Source organism: Mauremys reevesii, linkage group 14 (assembly GCF_016161935.1).
Source record: "Mauremys reevesii isolate NIE-2019 linkage group 14, ASM1616193v1, whole genome shotgun sequence".
Classification (NCBI taxonomy): Eukaryota; Metazoa; Chordata; order Testudines; family Geoemydidae; genus Mauremys; species Mauremys reevesii.
Window position 1 is genome coordinate 12,614,874 of NC_052636.1, and position 24,184 is coordinate 12,639,057.

The window sequence follows — 24,184 nt, forward strand, 5'->3', positions numbered from 1 at the left end:
GTGAAGTGCCCTGATGTCCAGAGACACTTTTTGTGATGGTCCCTGCCACAGAGCGGGGTGATGTGTTTTCCTTTAACCTTTCCCATTTTTTCTTATTTTTTAAATTTTATTGTTAATTAAATAACTTGTATTTGCTTTAAATTGTATGATGTGATCAGTGGATCAGGGAGGTGCGCAGTGCAAAGAGAGGGACACCCTAGCCCCTGTCCTGGGTGACCACAGCAGGGTTGGGGGTTGAGCCCTCCCAGCAATGCTGGGCCCAGCCTTGTTGGGGTTACGAGGACTCTGCCAGACAGGAGAGTGGCAGGGGAGTCCTCAAGGGCAGGGAGGCCTCTGGGTAAAGGAAGTGGGAGCGAGGACTCAGATCCTTTTGCCAGCCCACTTCACCGGGGTAGTGCAGAAGCCAGGAAAGTTCCCCACAATAGCAGGACCATTCCCCCACTTACATCTAGATACAGTACCAGGCACGTAGGAGGATTTCCCCTTCTGAGTCATAGAAGCAGAAATTGACTTTTCCTTTCCAGATTTAGCTAATGTTCAGAAAGAGAATCTAGCACCTGCCTTCCAGATCTGAACACCTCAAAATTCAGGAGTGCTCGAGCTCAATTTGGGCAGCTGTTACTTCATTTCTCCCAAATCAAATATACTGATCCACTGTCATTTGCTGTAGAAAAAGTAGGATAAAATTGAGCAAGAAATGCTTCCCAGGGGTTATTAGGACTGGAATTGCTATTTTCAATAGCCATTGCCATTTTTTTCTAGTTTTGTTTGGTTGAAAGGAAGATAGTGATATTGCACTGGCAAATTCCTCATAGAAACAAAGAATAATAAAGGCACCTCAACTTTTCCTCATTTATGGAGGACAGTCTTATAATATGCATCCAGGTATCCTCCAATCACACAAGCTGAAAATTGTTCCATTTTACTGCAGTTCTGTAACCATATGGGAACCAGTCCTGTCTGTGTTCTGTGCACATCCAAAATTCCTGCTGAATGACCCACCCTGGGAGCGAGTTACCAGTGACCCAGGGCTGGGGTGGAAGGAGGGTGCAGGGGGGGGGAGCACCCAGGCCTGGGGCGGCAGGGGTGTGTGGGTTGGGGAGCATTGGTGGGGAAGGAGAGCCCAGATCTGGGGCAGCACAGGATGTGGGGAGCCCAGGGCTGGAATGGCAGGGGGTGTGGCTTGGGGAATAGCCCAGGGGTGGGGTGGCAGGGGGATGCAGGTGTGGGGAGGCCCAGATCTGCAGCAGGTGCAGGTTGGGGGGAGCCTAGGGCTCGGGCAGCAGGAGGGTGTGAGGGGGAGCCCAGGGCTGGGATGGGGGCAGCCAAATTTTTTTTTGCTTGGGGCAGCAAAAAACCTAGAGCCGACCCTGCCTCCATGCACTGTGAAGTAGGTAGGAGCGGATCATTATTATCCCTACTTGAAAGAAGGAGAAGCTGAGGCTGAGAAAGGAGAATTGACTTGTCTTAGGTCACACAGCCAGTCAGTGGCAGAGTTGGGAATAGGACACAAGAGCCCTGATTTTCAAACTAACCATCGGATCTTGAATTTCAGACACTGAATGACCTGAATAAAGTGCTCTCAGATGAGCTCCAGACCAACAACAGTGACAGTAATTATTCAGCGAGTATTTGAGGAGAACTGCAATGTTAGAGAGAATCCTGAACTGCTCAAAGACCATTAATGCAGAGAAGCAGCAAAATTCATCAAACATAGAACTGGTTCTGACTTATTTCCTTGGTCTTAAAGAGACCAAGGATCTGAGTCTCCTCCTGTCAATAACCCCTGCTCATCCGATCAGGGTAGAGACTGAGGACGGGAGGCTGAGGGTTCTCACCAGAGAGCCCAAAGGATGGCCCAGCTCACTGGTGGGGATCACTGCCCGAGCTCTATTTCAGCCCCACATTTTTGGGTGGACCTCCCACAGTGGGAGCTGCAGAGCACTCCCCTGCAACACACACACACACACACACACACACCCCTCTCCTGCTGTTGGGAGGGGAACAGGAGAAAGGACAAAAGAAGCAAAAGACAAAGAGAAAGGAGGGAGGGATGGAGGAAAAGCGGAAACAAAAAGGACAAACCCCAATGTCCCCAGTGATTCTAAGGGACAGAATCCCAGGTGCGCAATAAACTTCTGCCTCCTTAAGCTCGAGTTTTCCATGCCCAGAATTCAACTGTCACCAGATGGATCAGACTGAACAGGTTTCAAACCTCCAGGAGGCTCTTACCTTCTAAACAGGGACGGCTGTTTTCTAGTAAAATCACTAAAAGGGAAGGAGAAAACTCGAAAGAGGTTCCTCCTGGCGCTCACGTCCGTGAACCCGAATACTCTCTCAGTCCTCAAAGAGAGACCTGGAAAAGGAGACTTGCTGCAGCAAAGCCACAGGGGTCTCTGAGGTTTCCCTGGCCCCTCACCCCTGTCCTGCCTGGCTGATGTCAGCATCTCTCTGTGAGGTCACCACCTCCCCTCCACCTTGGACCAATAGGCTGAGGTCCTGCAAAAGGCCTTTGTGATGTCACTGCCACACCCCTCCCTTGCTGGGCTAATGTCCTGCCCCTGGCCAGGCACTTTGCAGGTTTGAGCTACTCCCTGTGGGTCACCCCACTCAAGGAGCGTTCGTTCTAGGCAGCAAGCCGGCTAGACAGGGAAATATCAGACGCTGCTCCCAATGCTACACTCAGTTTTTCAGCAATGAGTCAACTTTATGGCCAGAAGAGACCATTAGAGCATCTAATCTGACCCCCTGCATATCACAGGCCTCCTGTATGACACAATATTGATCTTATTACGCAGGGTCCACCCCTCCCTCACTGTGAATAGTACATGAACCAGCCTTGTAATGGAGCTGAGATTTCCCAAAAACTTCAAGCAAAATACACCAGTTTCATAAAACAGATTTATTAACTACGGAAAGATGGAGTTTTAAGGATTATAAGTGGTAGGCATAAAAGATCAAAGTAAGTTACCATGGAAATTAAAGATAAATTCACAATCTAAACTTTACAACTTATTACGCTAGGCCGTAGTTCAGTTATGCCACAGGAAGGCTTAATGGTCGAGCTGTAGTGCATGCTGGGCAGGCTTAAGGCCGGGCTCCCCATGGCAGGAGAGAAGAAGACGACTTTGCTCACAGGCAGTGCCCTGCCCCCACTCCCAAGTCATTAATGGCTCCCCCAGGTCAGCCAGAATGGAGCAGCGGTTTTCACTGCACCAAGTCCACTTATGGCTTACAGGCAACTCCCAGACTCATCATCTCGGCCAGAAAGGAGCCCACTCAGCCTCGCCATTGCTGCTTTTCCTTCCCCCCAGAACCCCGCTTCTCCTGGGCTGCAAGGAGCCACCCCTGGGAAGCCAAGACGCAGGCACAGGATTCTGCCTCCCAGCAGCCAACCGCACCTCCTCAGGCTTGGCAGAACGAATGGTGACTCTCTACTAACCCCACTTAGCTGCACTGAGGCGCTTAGCTTCTGCCCTGCCTTCCTCAGCTCGACTTTCCTCTTTTGCCCCATTCCTGCCTCACTTCCTCCTTTGGCAAGTCACGCAGAGGAGGCCAGCAGGAGGAGCCGGCCTCCACAGGCCAACCTCCAACAGCAGAGGAGGCCAAGCCACAAGCCTCCAAAAGGTAACACGCCGCACTCCTCTAGGTTCTCCAGCCTGATGCCAAGGTGCTTTCTCCACTGCTGTCAGCACCCTCTGTCATGCAGGGGTTGGAGTTATCCCACGGACAGGCCAATAGGAGAAGGAGGAGGCCTTCTTGAAAAGCAAGGGGATCTGGGAAAAGGAAGCCAGCATATTTCTGCCTGGTTTTGAACCACAGACCTTTTGCATGTTAGGCAAATGTGATAACCACTACACTACAGAAACTCCATCTACTTGGCTGTTGCTCACCCTGACATAGACCGATGGACAAACCTGGAGAAAGTGGTGGCAGCCCTTCAATGGGTCAGCTGGCAGAGCAGAGGACTGGAGAGGGCACTCAGGAAGTCGTCCTTATGTCACCCTTGTGACTCCAGCTTGAGGGAGAGCTACTTTTTCTTCCCCTTGCTGACAAAGAGCAAGAGAAGAATGAAAGGTCAGGTGGGCCAGCTCGGTGCAGAAGCCCATGCTGTCTTTTCCTGCTGCATAGCCTGAAATGAGGACTCATGGCAGTTAAAGGAACTGCTGCACTTTCAGAAAACATCCCAGCCGTGCACAAAGGGGGATAGAAGAGCCTGTTAGTCTAGCACGCTCCCAACTGAACTACTTCAGCAGCTGCTCGGTTTCTTTTTGGCCTCCTGCTTTTCTGTCTGGGATGTTGTTGTCAGCTGTGGCACAGAAAAAGGACGTCATTGCGAGCGGCCCATGAAGACAAGATTCACTTTTGCCTTCCTTGCTCGGCTTTACTTGCTTCCTCACCCTATTCCTGCCTTAGTTCCTGGGTTACCTGAAGGCGATGGGGGGCCAGCAGTACCAGGAGGAAGTTGGGCAGCTAGACCCTGGTGACAAAAGTCCTGCCGCCACTTGCCACTTCACTCTCTTCTCCCAGCGTCACATATTGGCCACCAGGGACTTGGGGCCCAGCAGCGCAATGGAAGGCAGTGGACAGAGCCACCCTCACCTTGAAGCTCTGGCTCATTAAACCACATCTTCAGTCGCTGATGGCCAATGAGAGACCGACATCGCTTGCTATTTTAGCACTTGGAAATGCCATTGGTCAGTCATTGGATCTCTGTAATGCTGTTACAGAACAAATGAACACAGAATCTCAGTGTGACATTCTATACCTTTGGGGGAGCGGCTGTAACCCCCATAATCCTCATTTTCATATCATTGTGATCTTACATATAAAGCATGACTTGTAAGGTATCAGGGAAAGGATATGATCTGCTGAAAGTCATTTCTCTACCCATAGATGTAGACCATTCATGCATAGGAAGTTATGAGAATTGTGCAGTGTGGTTGTCACTGTGCTGTAAGGTGGGGGAGTCAGCCAAATATTAGCTCCCCAGTGGCAACAGCAAGGAAAATAACCAACACCCGGACAGGGTGTCAAACAACCCATCGACAGCCATTGTCCAGCAAGGGAGCTACAATGCAATGACTCACCTGCATGAGGACACCCCAGGGGAATTGCACAGACTTGCTTGGAGAGACGCAGTGATGCTCACCTGACTCTGAAGGGGGGAGGGGGGGCAAAGCCATGAGGGAAGAAAGGACATGATAAAAGGAGAGACATTTGCCATGCTTTATCTCTCTCTGACACCTACATCTAGAGACACCCCCACACCAAGCAACTGAAGTGCTGATGAAAGGGGAGAGCCTGGCTGAAAAGCCCCCAGCCAGCCTGTGGTGAGAAGCATCTGAGTTTGTAAGGGTACTGAAAGAGTTAAGATCAGCTTAGAATTAAAAGCAATGAGGAGTCCGGTGGCACTTTAAGGACTAACAGATTTATTTGGGCATAAGCGTTCGTGGGTAAAAAGCCCACTTCTTCAGATGCATGGAGTGAAAATTACAGATAGAGGCATAAATATAGATTGGAACATGAAGTGACAGGAGTTACCGTACAAGGGGAGAACCAGTGTTGAAGGCTAATTCAGTCAGGGTGGATGTGGTCCTCTCCCCATAATTGATGGGGAGGTGTCAATACCAAGAGAGGGAAAATTGCTTTTGTCGTGAGCCAGCTACTCCCAGTCCTTATTCAAGCTCAAATTAATGGTGTTAAGTTTGCAAATCAATTGTAACTCTGCAATTTCTCTTTGAAGTCTGTTTTTGAAGGTTTTTTGAATGGCTACTTTGAATTATTAGGTGTAAATGTGCTATTGACTATACAAGTCCCGTGTGGTCTTGTGATTTGGATCCCTGGTTTTCACCCAGGCGGCCTGGGTTCAATTCCGAGTGTGGGAACAATGCAGAGCTTTTGCTCAGAGGGGAGGCAGGAAATGAAAGGAATGGGAAGGGATCCTGCCAGCAGGGGAGTTGGACAGTGTTGGAAGGGGACCCCAGAAGTGGGGGTGGGGCAGTGATCTGGGGGGAGATGAGGGAAGGATCCCAGCTCTGTGGGAAGTTGACATTCTGGAGAGCACAGGCCTGGCATGGGGAGTGGGAAGAATGAGTGTGTCCCTCTAAACTCACCACCAGCAGACTAGGCAGGCTTGGAAGAATTACGTATTTGTTGGCAAATGTCAATTTTTGTGTAAACACACGACCCAATGTCAAAATCTTTCCATCGATAAACATCAAAACTAACAGATGGGCAAAGTAAGAAATGTGTTGCTTGAGAACTTATCCTGTTCTAATCCTCTAGGGTTCCCTTTTGCGTTAGGCACCACCACGTGGGCATTTCATATCCCTCCTCATTTTCACACAGACACACAATTTCCTTTGCACAGATCCATGAACAGCAAAACCTCCCTGTGTCTATTGTCTGAGCCAGGGCATTCGATTCCACTGAAACCTTCTCTCCCGCAATGGCAATGGTCAGACAGAGGGAATGCGTCCACCTTCCCCCTGGCAGTGAGATATTCACTCTCCTCTTCATGCTGCTGCTGTTATTCCATGAGTCATCAAGGACGGAATAAAAAGCTGAGTTTCTCCAGGGTGAGGAAAGGAGCCACCAACGCCCTCAAAAATCTCAATGCCCAGAGAAAACCTGCCTCTGGTATTGGCCTCTCAAAGGTGCTGGCGATACAACGGGAAAAGGGACTGTCTGAATTGCCAAGGCAGGGAATGAACAATCTACAGCAACATCATTAACCAGAAACACACACTAATCATGCTCCAGCCAGTAGGGAAATGGGCAGGAATTCTTGCTGTTCAGCCATGGCCACACGTACAGAGCTGCACAGCAGTGAGTGTGCTGGGGAAGCTGGTCTGAGCAAACAATTTGTAATGACCCTTCAGTGAGAACAGAACCAGAGTGTAAAAAGGCCCCTCTGTTAACTGGTTGTGGCTGAGGCCTTAGTTAGCTGGGCTAGAAAACCATGGGTGTCTTTCTGTGAAGGTTTGATCCTTGCCAGCTAGGCAAGGCTGGTGTGTGGTGTCTCCATTGCTGTACTTCCAGGGTCTGATCACAACAGTGCCATAGGGAGCCAAGCCTAGACATATTCAGAGGCTAAGGCCAGGTCAATGTTTCAAACAGTGAGTCTATGCTGCTGCAGCTCAGTAATGGAGATGCTCTATACCAGGGTTTCTCAAACCTCCTTTCACTGCAACCTCCTTCTGCCAAAATAACTTAATATGTAGCCCTGGAAAGAGGGACCAAGCCCCTCCACTTGTGGGGGGGAAGGGTAAAGCCTGAGGATTCAGCCCTGGGTGGGGCCTCAGACTTTGGCTTCAGCCCCAGGACCCAACAAGTCTAACGCCACCCCTGGTGACCCCATTAAAACAGGGTCACGACCCACTTTGCAGTCCTGATCCATAGCTTGAGAACCACTGCTCCATGCTGAGGGGGGAGAGTTTTCCTGTTGGTGTAGTCAAACCACTTCCCCAGGAGGTGGCAGCTCTGTCATGGGGAGAAGCTATATCAGTGGGTGTGCAAGCTGTGGTGTTTACCACATTTAAGAAGTTTAATCAAACCCCATTTTTAAAAGCACCTGTGGTCTGGGAATGGCAAAGGAGCTCGATGAAGCAGGGTCTGTCCTTCAAAGTCCTGGAGATCACGATTCCATATTCCTGTTGTAATGGGGGTATAGCTCAGTGGTAGAGCGTTTGATTGCAGATCAAGTGGTCCTTTGTTCAAACCCAAGTGCCCTCTTAAAAAAAAGAAAAAAAATTTCATTTCCATTATGTGCAGGAGCTCCACCATACAAGGATGCTTGAAATGAATGTGAACACTCAACATTTTGCTGTCCAAATGCATAAAAACCTAGCAAACCTGTCCATCAGCTGAAATCAGTTCCAATCCTCTAAGTGTCTAGTTTATGTTTTCATCAATTAAACAAAAGGTATCATTCCCTGAAGCAGAGCACAAGTTTGAAATACAGGCAGCATAGAGCCAATATTCATAATGTCAACTACAAAAAAATGATACACATCTAGAGATAGCATCATTATATTCAGCCAATCAGAACCTCTCCATAGACCCCTTACACGACCACTTCTCTGTAATATTGGCTGCAAATATAGAACAGTGGTCGCAATTGTGATCTATTAGTTACAGATTATGTCAATAACATCACAGGAAGTGACACAGCATCAGTGAGACTGATACTGGAAGACTGCCTCCAGTTTTGGTGTCCTCATTTGAAAAAGATGTTGTGAAATTGGAGCTGGGGCAGCAAAGAGGCACCCAAAGTTCTGAGGACTGGAAAAAATACCTTCTAGTGAGCTATTGAAAGAGCTCAACCTGATTAGCTTATCAAAAGAAGATTGAAAGGTGACTTAATTGAAGTGCCTTAATGGAGAGAAAAGATTGGGTATTTAAGGGCTCTTTAATCTAGCAAAGAAAGGCATAAGACCCCCCAATGGCTGGAAGGTGAAGAAAGACAAATTCATATTACAACTAAGGCACAAAAATTCAAACAGCGAGGATGATTCACCACAAGAACAAGCTACCAAGGAAAGTGGTGGATTCTCCATCTCCTGATGTCATTTAATGAAGACTAGATGCCTTTCTGGAATGTGTTTGCCCCAAAAGTAGCTATTGTGTCATACAGGAGGCCTGTGATATGCAGAGGGTCAGATTAGATGCTCTAATGGTCTCTTCTGGCCATGAAGTCGACTAATTTCTGTAAAAACTGAGTGTAGCATTGGGAGCAGCGTCTGATGTTTCCCTGTCTAGCCGGCTAGCTGCCTAGAACGAACGCTCCTTGAGTGGGGTGATCCACAGGGAGTAGCTCAAACCTGCAAAGTGCCTGGCCAGGGCAGGACATTAGCACAGCAAGGGAGGGGTGTGGCAGTGACATCACAAAGGCCTTTGGCAGGACCTCAGAGACTATTGGTCCAAGGTGGTGGGGAGGTGGTGACCTCAGAGAGAGATGCTGACATCAGCCAGGCAGGACAGGGGCGACAGGCCAGGGAAACCTCAGAGACCCCTGTGGCTTTGCTTCAGCAAGTCTCCTTCTTCAGGTCTCTCTTTGAGGACTGAGAGAGTATTCGGGTTCACGGACGTGAGCGCCAGGAGGAACCTCTTTTGAATTTTCTCCTTCCCTTTTAGTGATTTTACTAGTAAACAGCTGTCCCTGTTTAGAAGGTAAGAGCCTCCTGGAAGTTTGAACGCTGTTCAGTCTGATCCATCTGGTGACAGTTGAATTCTAGGCATGGAAGACATGAGCTTAAGGAGGCAGAATTTTATTCTGCAGCTGGGATTTTGTCCCTTAGAATCACTGGGGATATTAGGGTTTGTTCTTTTTGCTTCCCCTCTTCCTCCCTCCTCTTTTTCTCTTGCTTCCTTTGTCCTTTTACCTGTTCCCCTCCCAACACCAGGAGAATGTGTGTGTGCGCGTGTGTGTGTGTTGCGGGGCAGTGCTCTGCAGCTCCCACTGTGGGAGGTCCACCCAAAAATATGGGGCTGAAATAGTGCTTGGGCAGTGATCCCATCAGTGACCTGGGCCATCCTTTGGGCTCGCTGGTGAGAACCCTCAGCCTCCCATCCTCAGTCTCTATCCCTGATTGGCTGAGCAGGGGGTTATTGACAGGGACGAGACTCAGGTCCTTGGTGTTCTTTTAAGAGCAAGGAAATAAGTCAGAACCAGTTCTATGTTTGATGAATTTTGCTGCTTCTCTGCATTAATGGTCTCTGAGGAGAACTGCAACGTTAGAGAGAATCGTGAACTGCTCAAATACTTGCTGAATAATTACTATCACTGTTGTTGGTCTGGAGCTCATCAGAGCACTTTATTCAGGTCATTCACTGTCTGAAATTCAAGATCCGATGGTAAGTTTGAAAATCATGGCTCTTGGGTTCTATTCCCAACTCCGCCACTGGCTGGGTGTGTGACCTAAGACAAGTCAATTCTCCTTTCTCAGCCTTAGCTTCTCCCTCTTTCAAGTAGGGATAATAATGATCCGCTCATACCTACCTCACGGTGCGTGGAGGCAGGGTCGGCTCTAGGTTTTTTGCCCGTTCCAAGCAAAAAAATTTTTGGCTGCCCCCACCCTCAGCCCTGGGGTCCCCCGCCAGAGGCGCCTGCTAACCGAGCCCTGGGCTTCCCCACCCCTACAGCCCCCGCCTCCTGGGCTCTCCCCCCGCCCCCCTGTGCCAACAACATACGTTTGTTCCCAGTCCGCCCAGGCTGAGCTGCTCCCGTTTATACTCCGTCTCCAGTCGGCGCATGCCCAGAGAGGGTGAGGGGGTGTGGCCTCTTCAGCCCACATGTTGCAGTTAACCCTAGCAGTGCCAGGTCAGGGTGGATGCACCTCATCACAGACAGCATTTCCCAAATGTTGGGATTAGCTAGGAGATCTCTTCAGGAGTAACCTCCTGTAGGGACTGGGTCACAAATACCTTGGGAACCAAATACCTGGGCGTTTTCCTAGTTCCGAATCACTTGCTGTGGAATTCTATCCCTGGATCATCTGAGACAATATTGACTTAAACAACTGAAATACCCTGTGCACTTACTTCGGTCAGTTGCACCCATTTGGGGTCTGCTGCTGTTCACCTTTTCAGAGTGGAGATTTAAACATACGACTGTTTCTTTGATAATATGTCCAACAGCTTGGAGTATTCTCTCCTGTTGACTGAACTGCATTTGAATTTTCTCCATGTCATCATGCAGGAATAGGGGGAAAAACAAACCTGAAGTAAAAAAATGGTAATTTGTCTGAAACTTCCCAAAAAATCTGAGCTACATTCTGTCAAACAAAACTAACATGCAGTTATATGACCAAGGAGCCTTCATGAAAGATAGAAAACCCATATCACAGAGAGGTAGAAGACACTTTCATTTTAATTTAAAAGTGAAATTCCAGACTAGGTTACATCTGATGACTCAGAATCAGGATGAGAGATTCTCCCATGATCCACTGAAACCTGCTTCACCCAGCGCTTTCTCATGCATCCGACGAAGCGGGTATTCACCCACGAAAGCTCATGCTCCAGAAGTCTGATAGTCTATAAGGTGCCACAGGATTCTTTGCTGCTTTTACAGATCCAGACTAACATGGCTACCCCTCTGATATCTCTCTCATTAGTGTTATTTACAGGAGTTTTAGCACCTTCATAACGGGAGAAAAAACAGCCGACCTTCCCAGAAGCAGCTTTGCCATTGAGGGAAAAGGGGATTTGAACGGTGCTTGGGATCCATTTGAAATCCCCTTCCAAGTCTGACACTTTCATCTCCTGCCAGACTGACTCTGATTTAGGATCAAAGACGTATACAAGCACCATTCCCAAGCATGGACAGCCAAGAACATGACCCCACCAGACACGTTGGGAAGCGAAGGAATACGAAGGGGTGAACTGTGCATGGCTCAGGCACAAGGTAACAGTTCTGGGGTGATGGGGAAGGATGGAATGTCTGAGTCGCCCCATCTCCTTCCAGTGTCACAGAGCCTAAAATGACCCTTATTTCCCTGACACTGCTCCAGCTCTTCTTCATATTTAAATACATTTTAAATGAGAAAAAAAGTCAATAAAATAACTGCTGTTCTGCACAATCCAGGGTAATGTGAGAACAACTGGGAATGAGACAATGTCTCCTCAAAGAGGAACTTGACATCTCTAACACTAACTTTGCACTGGGAGGAGGAGTATAAATGTGAATCTCCAGGTTTGTTTAGAAAAGGAAATGTGATGATGGTTAGCTCAGACAGGAGGAAATGTGCAAGATAACTCCACCAACTATCCATAGCCCATGTCTTTAGTGCAAGAATAGTTCTCTTTTTACATCAGGAAAGTGAACTCAAGCTAGCTAACTCCATGACAACCACAGTGATGAGACCCAGGTAGATTTTAGCTCAACGTAGCTGTTTGAAGACACCCCCCCCCATCTCCCCCACCTGGGGTGATGACATTCCTGGTAGAAAGGACACACACTCCAATGACTCGCAGGACAATGGAGTTGATACAAAGGACCACAGGATCCACCCCAAAGACGGGCGAGCTTCAAAAGTGGGCAACTCATGTGTGGGAGCTGAGGAACTACAGTGTGCAAAAGATGCAAACAGCCTTAACACTCACTACTTGGGAACTGTCAAAAGAATTAAAGAAAAAATCTCCTGACAGCTCTAGAGAAGGTTTTTATGAAGTTTATCTCCTTTACGGATTCTCTGATGTTTAGAAAGGCCTGAACTATGAGTGAAGCTTTTCCCACACTCGCAGCATTCATATGGTCTCTCTCCAGTGTGGACTCTGTAATGTGTAACAAGGGTTGAGCTCCGAGAGAAGCTTTTCCCACATTCACTGCATTCATAGGGTTTCTCTCCTGTGTGGACTCTCTGGTGAGAGATAAGAGAGAAGAGGTGAGTGAAACTTTTCCTGCACTCACTGCATTCATAGGGTCTCTCTCCTGTGTGGATCCTCTGATGCACAGTAAGGTGTGAGCTCCGAGAGAAGCTTTTTCCACACTTGCAACATTCATAGGGTCTCTCTCCTGTGTGGACTCTCTGGTGAGAGATAAGGGAGGAGAAGTGACTGAAACTTTTCCCGCACTCACGGCATTCATAAGGTCTCTCTCCTGTGTGGATCCTCTGATGCACAGTAAGGTTTGAGCTCTGAGAGAAGCTTTTTCCACACTCGCAACATTCGTAGGGTTTCTCTCCTGTGTGCGTTGTCTGATGAGAGATAAGGGCTGATCTCTGAGTGAAGCTTTTCCCGCACTTGCAGCATTTGTAGGGTCGCTCTTCTGTGTGGATTCTCTGATGAGAGTTAAGGGTATATCTCTGAGTGAAGCTTTTCCCGCACTCACAGCATTCATAGGGTCTTTCTCCTCTGTGTATTCGCTGATGCCTACTAAGGGCTGAGGTACGAGTGAAGCTTTTCCCACACTCACAGCATTTGTAAGGTGTCTCTTTCGTGTGGATTATCTCATGTTGAATAAGGGCTGAGCGGTAATGGAAGTTTTTCCCACACTCACTACATGTAGTCTCTCGCTTTTCCGTGAGGATTTTCTCCTGGGACGTAGTTTCCTTGAGGTCCCTGTGAGTTCCCTGACAATTAATGGGTTCATCCACTCTCTCCTCTGAGTGGTTTCCCTGCTCTCTCTCTGGTCTGGGGTAATTTTCACCAGCTTTTCCCTGCTCATGGAGGCTGGACACACTCCCTTTGGCTCTTCGCAGTAATTCCCCATGCGCTTCGGCGAGCTCAGCATCTTCCTGCTCCTTGCTCTCCCTCACCACCCCATCACCTGCTAGAAGAGAGGAGAAATCTCAGAATTGGGGATGGAAAGGCAGAGAACAAACCCAAGTAAGTGCTGGAGAGACAGAAAATAAAAATCAGGGACTGAATTCCCCCTAACTCTCCCCCACAGGGGACAGTGGAGGGGATCAATTCTGCTCCCCACCCAGAACCGGCCTTTAGGGGGGGCCGTATGGGTGCCCCACCCAAGGGGGGGCCGGGCGCAGGGTTTGGATTCCCACCTGACCTGCTGCCGAGAGGCTCGCTGGGCTGATGAAAGCGGCACAGGGAGGCAGATAAGCAGCTGCGTGGAGTGGGAGAGACCTGAGCTGCAGGGGGCAGCTGGACGACCAGCCGTCAGAGTCAGGTGACTGCTCCGGAGCAGAGGGGCCCCTCTCCGCCCTGTTCCACGTGTGCAGCTGCTGCTGTTCCTGTCCCCCCACCCCCCGTTCACCCCTGGAGTCGCCCCGTCCACCCCCGACTGGGAGCATCCTCCTGACTGCTCTGCAGGGGGGAGGTGCTGATTGATGGCGGGTGATCCTCCCCAACCCGGGTACCCGATTTCCACTGAGCTGGGGTGACGGGACAGGGGGAATCTGCGTGTGCTGCTGCCTCTCTGGGGCCGGAGCTGCCGGCAGCTGCTTGTGTCTGAACAAGCCTAGTTCAGGCTCCTGACCCTGGGAACTTTCTTAAAGAGACAGCGCGCTCACTCACTCAGGCACATACTACCTTCACACACACACACCAGGGCTCCCTGCATCCAGGTCACTTCCCCACCTGGGCTGTGCTGAGCCATCAGGAGCAGCTGTTCTCCTGCCCTCCCCTTACACAGCCTGCAGGGAAGGTGACCTGGGTGCAGGAAGCCCTGACATCGCTCCTTGCTCCCCTCTCCCAGCCCCGCAGGGCTGTGTGGGGCAGGAGCAGCAGTCCAGTGGGGAGCGAGCAGCAATGCCAGCTGCTTTGTGCATCCAGGTCAGGTTCCCACTTGGGTGCAGAAGGGGATGCCGGGTTAGAGGCACAGGGGGCACAGTGCAGGGGTTGAGGGCACAGGAGAGTGGTGCAGGGGGTAGCAGTGAAGGGGTGCATAGAACCATAAAATATCAGGGTTGGAAGGGACCTCAGGGTGTATCTAGTCCACCCTTCTGCTCAAAGTAGGACCAATTCCCAACTAAATCATCCCAGCCAGGGCTTTGTCAAGCCTGACCTTAAAAACCTCTAAGGAAGGAGACTCCACCTCCCTACGGAACCCATTCCAGTGCTTCACCACTCTCCTAGTGAAATAGTTTTACTAATATCCAACCTAGTCCTCCCCCACGGCAACTTGAGGTCATTACTCCTTGTTCTGTCATCTGCTACCACTGAGAACAGTCTAGATCCATCCTCTTTGGAACCCTCCTTTAGGCAGTTGAAAGCAGCGATCAAATCCCCCCTCAGTCTTCTCTTCTGCAGACTAAACAATCCCAGTTCCCTCAGCCTCTCCTCATAAGTCATGTGCTTCAGCCCACTAATCATTTTTGTTGCCCTCTGCCAGACTCTTTCCAATTTTTCCACATCCTTCTTGTAGTGTGAGGCCCAAAACTGGATACAGTACTCCAGATGAGGCCTCACCAATGTCGAATAGAGGGGAACGATCTGCTGGCAATGCCCCTATTTACAGCCAAAATGCCGTTAGCCTTCTTGGCAACAAGGGCACACTGTTGACTCAGCCAGCTTCTCATCCACTGTAACCCCTAGGTCCTTTTCTGCAGAACTGCTTCCTAGTCTGTAACAGTGAATGGCATTCTTCTGTCCTAAGTGCTGGACTCTGCACTTGTCCTTGTTGAACCTCATCAGGTTTCTTTTGGCCCAATCCTCTAATTTGTCTAGGTCACTCTGGGCCCTATCCCTACCCTCCAGCGTATCTACCACTCTTCCCAGTTTAGTGTCATCTGCAAACTTGCTGACAGTGCAGTCCACGCCATCCTCCAGATCATTAATGATTGCGGCACAGGAGTGGAGTGCAAGGGCTGGAGTGAAGGGGGCACAGTGCAGGGGTTAGGGGCTCAGGAGGGGGCAGGGATTGGGGTGCACGAGGGGGGCAGAGGTTAGGAATGAAGGGGTGTAGGGATTAGGGGTGCAGGAGGCGGAGCAGACATTTGGGGCAAAGGGACACAGTGCAGACGTTGGGGGGAGGGGAACGTGGGTTGCCTAGGGAGCCCATGGGAGCCAGGGTCACCAAAATGCAAGTTTGCCCAGGGTGCCATTTCCCCAAGGCCGGCCCTGCCCACATCCCATCCAAACACTCAGTAGGAAGGGAGGGAGCTCCAGCCAAGGTGTCAATCATCATCTGTAGGAAGCCAGGAGTGAGATCTGCTGGGGACTGTCCTGAGCTCACAGGGTCTGTGTGGGGAATCCCAGCGGGTTCTCTCAGGCACTTACAGTTTATGGGTTGGTTTAATGTTTCCTCACCTGTGCAGGGACTTCCCAGGATCTCGCTTTCCACTGAAACAGGGAGAGCCAGGACCCACGGCTCTTCCCCTCCTTCCAGCTGGAAGATCACAGAGGGTTGAGAAACTGGAAACCCTGCTCAAGGGAAAGAAAACAAAGGAGATCAGGGGAATTCATAGGCCATTTATCATCATAAAAAACATTCTATTAGTTTAACCCCAGTCCATTTTAAACAATAAAATCACAGGGCCAGCTCCCCAGGTGCTCAAAGGTGCAGAACACTCTGCTTAGGAGGGATTTAACTATCCCCATCTTTGCTGGGAACACACACAGCCAGACACTCATTATCAAAGAGGCTCCTAAAAAACAGAGACTGGAACTGCATTTCCCAGAAAGTGAAGACTCCAGACAGAGGGCAAGTCTCCCTGGCACTGCTTCTTGCTGACAGACAGGTCCAGAGCCAAAGAGAGAGTCCAGGGGAAGCTGGGAACAGGAAGCATGGGCTGGGGGGTTCAGTGGAGTAAGGACTAGGAAGGGCAGGGATATCACTGAAGGCAGGATCTCAGCAGCATTAGATGTCAGGAAAGCACATCCTGCAGCATTAGGGAACCTAGTGAGTCAGGTATAAAGGGAGGAGCATAAAAAACACTGTGTGTGGAGAAAGTTGGCAAATTAGATGGTGTAGTTCAAGAGCCACAGCCCAATTCTTCTGCCAAAGGAGAATGTGAAAAATAAGAATCAGGCCATGTGACTTCAGGAGGGACAAATTCGAAGATCCAAAGAACATGCAGAGAAGAGACGGCGGCTCTTGCAGGTGGGGATGGAAAGGAAGAGTCTCCGTGGTTCATGGAGCCAATTAGTTCATCTTATCATTCATTGATCATTGTTATGGTGATCTCATGTTATTTCAGATGTAGTCACTGTGTACGAAATAGATTTAAGTTGTAGGTAGAAACAGAAGTAAGACAGGTAGAGCCCTGCACGGATACAAAATTTATATCCGCATCCGATCTGCGATCCGCAAAATGGTCCATGGATATCTGCAGATTTTAGGGCTCTAGGAACAAAATTTGTACCCACAGCCGATCCACAAAAATGGTCCAAATTCTCCACCTGGAGACGTGATCAAAGCGAAGGGCTAAGGCAATGAATCCTAAAATCTTCTAATATAGGCTGGAAGGGACCTCAAGAAGTCATCTACTCCATTCCCATCGCCCTGTGGCAGGATCAGGTGTAAATATGCCAGAAGTTTGTCTGACCTGTTCTTAAAACCCTCCTGGGACAATAATTCCACAACCTCTCTTTGTAATCCATTCCAGCACTCCCTATCCTTATCGCTGGAAAGGTTGTTGTATTACCCACCCTCAACCTCCCTTGCAGCAGATCAAGCCAATTACTTCTCCTCCTACCTTCAGTGGACGTGACGAACAATTAATCACTGCTCCCTTATAACAACCCTTGACATATTTGAAGACTGTTCTCAGTTCCCCACTCACTCTTTTTTCAAAACTAAACATGCCCAGTTCTTTCAACCTTCCCTCATAAGTCATGTTCGAGGACCAGGAGGGCGCTTTTTCCTTCTGAATGGAGACGCAGCAAGGTGAGGTCAGAGAAAAGGATGTTGGAGTAACTGAGACAGGAGAGGATGACTAAGAGCTCGCTGCACGGATGGATAGGAAAGGCCAATTGTTAAGGATATTAGGCAAAAGAAAATGCCAGGTGTAGGCACAGCCTGGATAGGAGGCCCAGAGGGAGCTCCGTGACAAAGGTATTGCACAGTTAGGGGCCTGAGTGACAGGCAGCACAATGGTGCTGTCTGCGGCGGTAGAGAAAGAAGGTGGGGGGAGGGCTTGGGGGAAATATTAAGAGCTTTGCTTCAGCTGTTGATCTTTAGCTGATGGCTGGACATCAGTGAGGAGATGAGAGAGAGGGGCTGAGATTTCAGTTGCGACAGAAGGAGACAGGCCAGGAGCAGAGAGGCAGAACTGGGAGTTAGGCGCACAGAGATGGTAGCTGAATGTGTGTGTGCGGATGAGATTCCCCAGAAATAAGGTGCAGAGGAAGAAAAGAAGAGGCCCAAGGACAGAGCCCCGTGGAACCCAAACAGAAGGCTGGAACGGGGGTCAGCCGGCTCATTCTAAAGACACTCTAATGCAGCGACTGGAGGAGGAGAAGGATGTGACTCTTCATGGACCTCTTGATGCCACCTGGCAGAGGGCACAGGGTGCCTAATGTTTTACTGGGATCCCACAGACCAGGTACACGCATATTAGTTCACCCAAAGGTGGCGTGTCAGGTGTCTGTCGAGGAACTAGTTAGGTAGCTCTTAGGTAGCTCTTAAAAGCTTTGCCAGTCCAGCTCTATTGTTTAAGGCTGTGAAAAAGTGCCCACACGCATGAGCACACACACACACCATCCAACATGGCTCTGCTGGCCAAAGCTCAATTACAGACACAGCTATAGCGGCAAAAGCATCCATTTTTTAAAACAGGAAACTAAATGCTCATAAGCTACATTAATGCAGAGTTAAAGTTGCCCAGTGCTGTCTCCTGCCTTGCACCATATGGACGGTGAGTAAACTTAAACCTCTGCAGACCAGGAAGTGAAAAGTTAATGTAAACTTTCCCCCAACCCTTAACCCTGTAGCTGGCCAGAACCAGAGAGAAGGTTCTCTGTGGGCCGTGCAAAGGTTAACCAACTGCCACAGGGACTCAGGTATTCAGCTCAATGTAGCAGTAACGGGATGAATTCTATGGTCTGTGGTATAAAGGACGTCAGAGTAGACAACCCAATAGTCACATCTGGCCTTAAAATCTATGAACATATAATCGACTCGAGGAAAGACTAAGACTAAGACAAAGACATTTTCTGTGCTGTGCTCACAGGTGGGAATCGCAGCATTTATCCGCATGCCGCCAGCTGTGTGCACTGGGCCAGCTGTAGCTGTGACTGGCTGATGGAGGGATGGGTTGCAGCAGCTGGGCAGAGCTGTGCCTGTGCTATGCAGAGAGGTGCATGTGAAACTTGGGGGGCAATTCTGCCTCATATCCGTGCTGAGTGTTGTAGGCTTTGTCAGCAAAGGTGCCCAAGGGTATGTTCTTGCCATGGGGGTTGTCAGTACCCTGGTGGCGTATGTTCGAGTGATCTGTGGGGCTTAGTGAGGGGTAAGTGAAGGCAGCAACTCACAAGGAAAACTCAGGTTGAGGGAAAGGGGGTAGTAACACTGTGCAAGTCTCAGCTGGCCTGTGTGCAGGAGGTTCAGTACTGGAGAGCAGGCCAGGGGGAGGAAGCTTCTGTTTGCTATGATGGAGTTGAACCCGAATATTATCTTAGCAAAGAGAAGAACATGTTAGACATTCTGCTGTACTGCTCTGTTCCCAGAGCGCTCTGTAACAGGGGAGGGGAGAGGGCTAGTGTGGGTGTCTCTGGCATGTCGGGGTGATGCTGAAACAGGGCAGAGCAGAGGTGGCACTGGGGGAGTGGCGTGAACCTTATCTCTTCATTTCCCCTTCCAAGATCCGAGGGGACAGGAATCCTTACCCAGTGAGGTCACATTCTCACAGTTCTCCTGCATGACCTCCTGTAGAGGGCTCTCTGAGTGGGGTCCAGCAGAGCCCCTCTCCCCTGCTGAAATACACAGCCACCTCCTCGAAGGTCACCGGCCCCTGAAAGAGCAAGAGCCCAACACTCGGTACCTGCTGCCCCACTCACAGCCCCACTATTCATGGAGGAAAGGAGCCAATCAAATGGAAGCTCTGAGAGAGTCAGCAGAGTCCTAGCCCCACAGTGCTGAGAGCAGCCAGGAGACATCTGGGTGAGGGGACAGTGAGAACCCCTTGTCTCTCCCAGCAGATCCACCACAGACCTACTAGCCAGAGGCTGATACAGGAGATGGAGCCCCCAGTAGGGTCCAGGCACAGCCCCATGGTAGAGAACCCAACACCCTCCCCACTGCCAGCAGCTGGATGTGAGGGCAGGACATCTTCCCTACACCTCCTGCTGGGTGCCCCCTTTCCATGTCACACCAGCCCCTGGCTAGCAGGTTGAGGTTCAGCCCTGGAAATCTGGTCAGTTTTCCCAGCCCCGCCCAGGAGTTGCTTTGTCTGTTTCCTGTTTCACAAATTAGGGAATTTTCTCCCCCAACACCCAAGTGTTTGTTCTGAGGATCTAGACCCATGTTAACAAGTCCCAGCAGGTTTGTCACACTCTGTCCACCTCCCTTTCCTCACCCAGGGTATTCCCTGCCCCCCTCCAGCCCTAACTCCCCAGAAGTTGCCACCTCTTCAGTATTTCCTGCCCCTCCCCCTCCAGCAGGAACCCACCAGCAACCCCCCAATAACCCCTACCTGAGCTGGCTCCACTACAGCCATTTCTCCTGTCCCATGGGAGGCTGGGACGAGCTGGAGCGAGAGGTGGGCGTCATTCTGCAGCCTGGTAGGGCAAGAAGGGCAGTTGTGGAGGTTTCAGAACAGGCTTCAGTTCATTTCACATCACGATTCCCCCAGGCCCTTTCCCTGGGGACAGAGATTGTAGATTCTGCCAGGCTGGGAACATGCTCAGTCCCCACAGTGCAGCACAGACCTGGCCCCCGGCCCCTCCTGTCCCCCTTGTGCTCCCCCCAGCAGCAGTAACAAACCAAGACATTTTGAAGCCCTCCCAGCAACAGGGTGTGAATCAAACCCTGGACCAGACCAGACCCAAAGGAGCCCCTTGGGGGGGATCCCCCTGACCCTGCCCCCAGGGCAGCGCACTCCTGCCGCAGGGGGGACAGGGAGAGTCCGGGGCTGGTTCTTCCTCTCTCTGCTCCTCACCTCGGTCACAGGGAAGTGACCCTGGGCAGGGAGGCTGCAGTGAGTGTGCGGGGGTCAGAGATCTGGGAACCTGCCCCCTCTAATTTCCCCTCCCCTCTCCCGTCCCCTCCTCCCCTAGCGCCCTGCCCCGGGCTGGGAGCCGGGGTCACCGCCCTGTTCCCGGGGTCTCTCCCGCGGCGGCCCCGCTCCGCCCGTGCGGGGACGGGGGCACCGGGCGGGGGGACCCGCTGCACCCCCCCGGGACCGGGCACCGCCGCGCCGGGGGGGGGGGGCGGCTCAGACTCGCTGCGGGAAGGATCCTCCCGGCCTCAGCGCTGCAGCAGCTCCGGGCCCCGGGGCAGCGATGGGGCACCGCGCAGAGCCGGGACCTGCCCCGCCCCCGGGCTCCGTCACCGGGAGCCTCAGCAGAGCCCGGGCGGGGCCCAGCTGGAGAAAGCTCCGCCCCCGCCGGGCCCCGCCCCAGCTGGGAATGGGGGCGGATCCTGCTGCGGCTCCGCTGGGGCCGAGGCGGCTCCGAGGCTTCTCCCGGGTTCCCGGGGCAGAGTCACGTGCCCGCCCGGGGTCTCTCACCCCGGGGCTCCGGGCGGGGCTGGGGCAGGCAGAGCCCGGGCTGCCCGGGGCGGGGCCCAGCTGGAGAAACCCCGGCCGGGCCCCCCCGCACAGACCCCCCCGGGGAGCAGCAGCGGCTCAGCCCGGGCCCGGCTCACGCGGAGGCGGCAGCAGCAGCAGCTTTGTTCTCTCACCCCCAGCGGGGCTCGCACGGCGCATGCGCAGTAACAGCTGCTGGAACCCTCCCTTCCCTGGGCTGCGGAGAGAGCGGAAGCGGCCCCGGGGCAGGCTGGGAGATGTAGTTCCTGACTCTCCCTGGAACGGAAGTGACGTCGGCGGGGGAACCGGAGCCGGGCTGCGAACGAGCGTTGGGCGCTGCGGCTCTGCCTGGCTCGCGCGGGGCCGTTGGAGCCTCTCCCGGACCGGAGAAGGGTTGGGGCCGTTGGAGCTCTGGGCATGCGCAGATCGCGGCGGGAGAGCCCTTCATTAACCCTGGGGTCCCTGCGTGGGGCTGGGGGGGGAGACCGGGCGGGGGGCGGGCGGGAAATGTCGGTGCAGCCCAGACCTGGCCGGGGGGGCGAGCAGGTGACCCCCCCGAGGAGTGGGGAGAGAAAGGGGGGGCTGAGATCCCCTCGGATTTACCGCTGCCCCCTCCCGTGGGGACCCCCCTCCCCCCCGTCCTGCCCCCTTTCTCCCTAGAGAGCCACGAGCCGCGCCCAGGGTGACCCCCTCCCCAACCCCTGAGAAGTTCCTGTCCCCCGATTGTGCCCCATTGTCTCTCCCCTTCGCCAGTGGCCAGTTCAGGTCTCAGGTTTGGGGGTTTCCCCCATTTCTACCTGCAGGGATTTGTCCTTGTGCGGGTGGGAAATGGTTCCCCCGAGTGATTCCTGAGCTGGGCAGAGGGTGAATGGGCAGAGGCTGGGGGGGCCTGAGACAGGGACACCTCTGGGCTGGGCTGGGGGGGCCACTCTCTGCTGGCAACGGGGCCTGGGAAGGGCCAGGAAGGGGAGGGAGGAGCAAGTGTCCCCCATGGAGCCGGCCCAGCCCCAGGTTTCCCAGTCCCAGCTACTCCCCCCACATCACGTGCTAGTCACATTCCCAGACCCCACAGCCAGCGACTTTCTTACTCCAGTCCCACTCCTGTCCCCTGTGAGTGTGAGGCAAGAAGAATCTGTCCCATTCTGTTGTTGATTCAATATTCCTGTATAATCCCCTCACATTTCCCATCTTTTCTCTTGAATGGTGACATAAACTCTCCCCACATGTTGATGCTTGTCCCTTATATTGACAAATATTTAGTTTGTGCCCCATTTTCTCCTCAGTTCTGAAATACTAATATCAAATTCTCAAAAATCTTCCCACTTTTCTCTCCAGGTGTGTGACTGAGATCAGGGCTCCTATCGTATTGAGCGTGGCCCTGTTCTGCCAGCTGCTGCAGAGACCCCAACTGAGATCTGGGCCCTTTTCTGCCAGGCACTGAAGAGACCCCAGGTGAGATCAGAACCCACTGTTGTGCCCGGTAAAACTGAGACCTGGACCGAGATCACGGCCCCCCTTGTGCCAGGCAGCGGACGACTGCGACCCAAACCACTGCCTTTATTGTGCTGGGCGCTTCAGAGACCTCAACTGAGATCTGTGTCCCCGTTGGGTCAGGCATTGCATTGACTCTAACAAAGATCACACCCCACCACTGTACTGGGCACTGCACAGACCCTGACAGAGATCCTGGCCCCACATTTTGCCAGTTGCTGCAGGGGCCCTAAACAAAATCCGGGATCCTGTAATGCTGGGAGTTGCAGAGTCCCCGACTGAGGTCAGGCCCCTGTTGCGCAGGGCTGTGCACAGACACCGAGATCAGGGTCCCCATTGTGACAGGTGCGGAACAGACACCAAGGGTATCTCTGCCCTGCCACTAAAAGCCCCGAGCTGGCCCATGCCAGGTGACTCAGGCTCACAGGGCTCAGATAAAGGGGCTGTTTAATTGCAGTGTAGGTGTCTGGGCTCGGGCTGGGGCCAGGCTGTAGGACCCTGCGAGGTGGGAGGGTGCCAGACCTTGGGCTGCAGCCCCAGCCGGAACATGGACACCACAATTAAACAGCCCCACATCCTGAGCCGTGTGAGCCCAAGTCAGCGGGCACGGGCCAGCCGCCGGTGTCTAACAAGTTTGCATGGAGAATTTGGGGCAAAACTGGGAACTGAACCCAGATTGTTTGAATTCTTGCCTCTCCCCTTAACCCCAAGCCCAGCGAGTGTGTGTACAGTGTTGTTTTGGTCAGTGTTTGCCTTGCATTGGCTTCCAAGGGAGGCTGTGGAATTTCCTTCATTGGAGGTCTTTAAGACCAGGTTAGAGATACACCATCTGTATCCCTAGACATTCCCAGACTGGTGTATCTCTGGGATGGAGGGGAGCCCGGGGCCCGGCCGGGGGGAAGCTTTCTCCAGCTGTATGTTGTGTTTTTATATGTATATATTGCATCGCATCCTAGAAATGTAGGGCTAGATAGGACCTCAAGATGTCATCAAGTCCAGCTCTCTCTGCCGAGGCAGGACAAGTATATGTAGATTATCTCTGGCAGAGCTTTGTCCTACTTGTTCTTAAAAACTTCCAGGGAAAGAGACTCCCCAGCCCCCCTTGTACGACTATTCCAGAGCTGACCTGCCTTAGCTCTGGGGACATCCACACAGACTGTAGTGGTGAGCAGCTCTGGAGAGAGGAGACCCCAGTGAGTGGCAGCTGGGTAAAGAGACTAAAGTTGGGAGGAGAAACATTGACGTGTCCAGGGTCACCCAGGCTGTCTGTGACCGAGCTAGAAATAGGTTCTAGTGCCACCGTACTGCTGTTTCTGAAGGTCTCTGCCACCCTGGTGTTTTAGGCACTGGTGCAAACCCTTAGTGTAGACAAAATTTACACTAGTGCACTCTGATTGGTACTGGTGCACCATGTCCCAGTTTGAAGGTTTGAGGGGGCGGGGGGAAGGTGACCTCACAGAGGCCTGGGGCTGGCTGAACAGTGCAGCTGGTAAGGGAGGGGCAGCAGTGAGTGCTGGAGGTATGAGCCAGGAGCACAGCCCCACAGGGCTGGACACTGACTTCTCCTGACCCAGGGGACACCCCCCTGCGAGGTGGTTTGTCCACGG

The 24,184-nt window shown here is 52.0% G+C and overlaps 1 non-coding gene and 1 pseudogene across 1 annotated transcript; one reads left to right on the top strand and one right to left on the bottom strand.

Moving 5' to 3' along the window:
- LOC120381498 overlaps nucleotides 1-24,184 on the bottom strand; it is a 384,534-nt pseudogene that overhangs the window by 160,516 nt on the left and 199,834 nt on the right.
- Nucleotides 7,666-7,737, top strand: TRNAC-GCA. The gene has a single exon. It is a non-coding gene; the product is annotated as a tRNA-Cys (tRNA).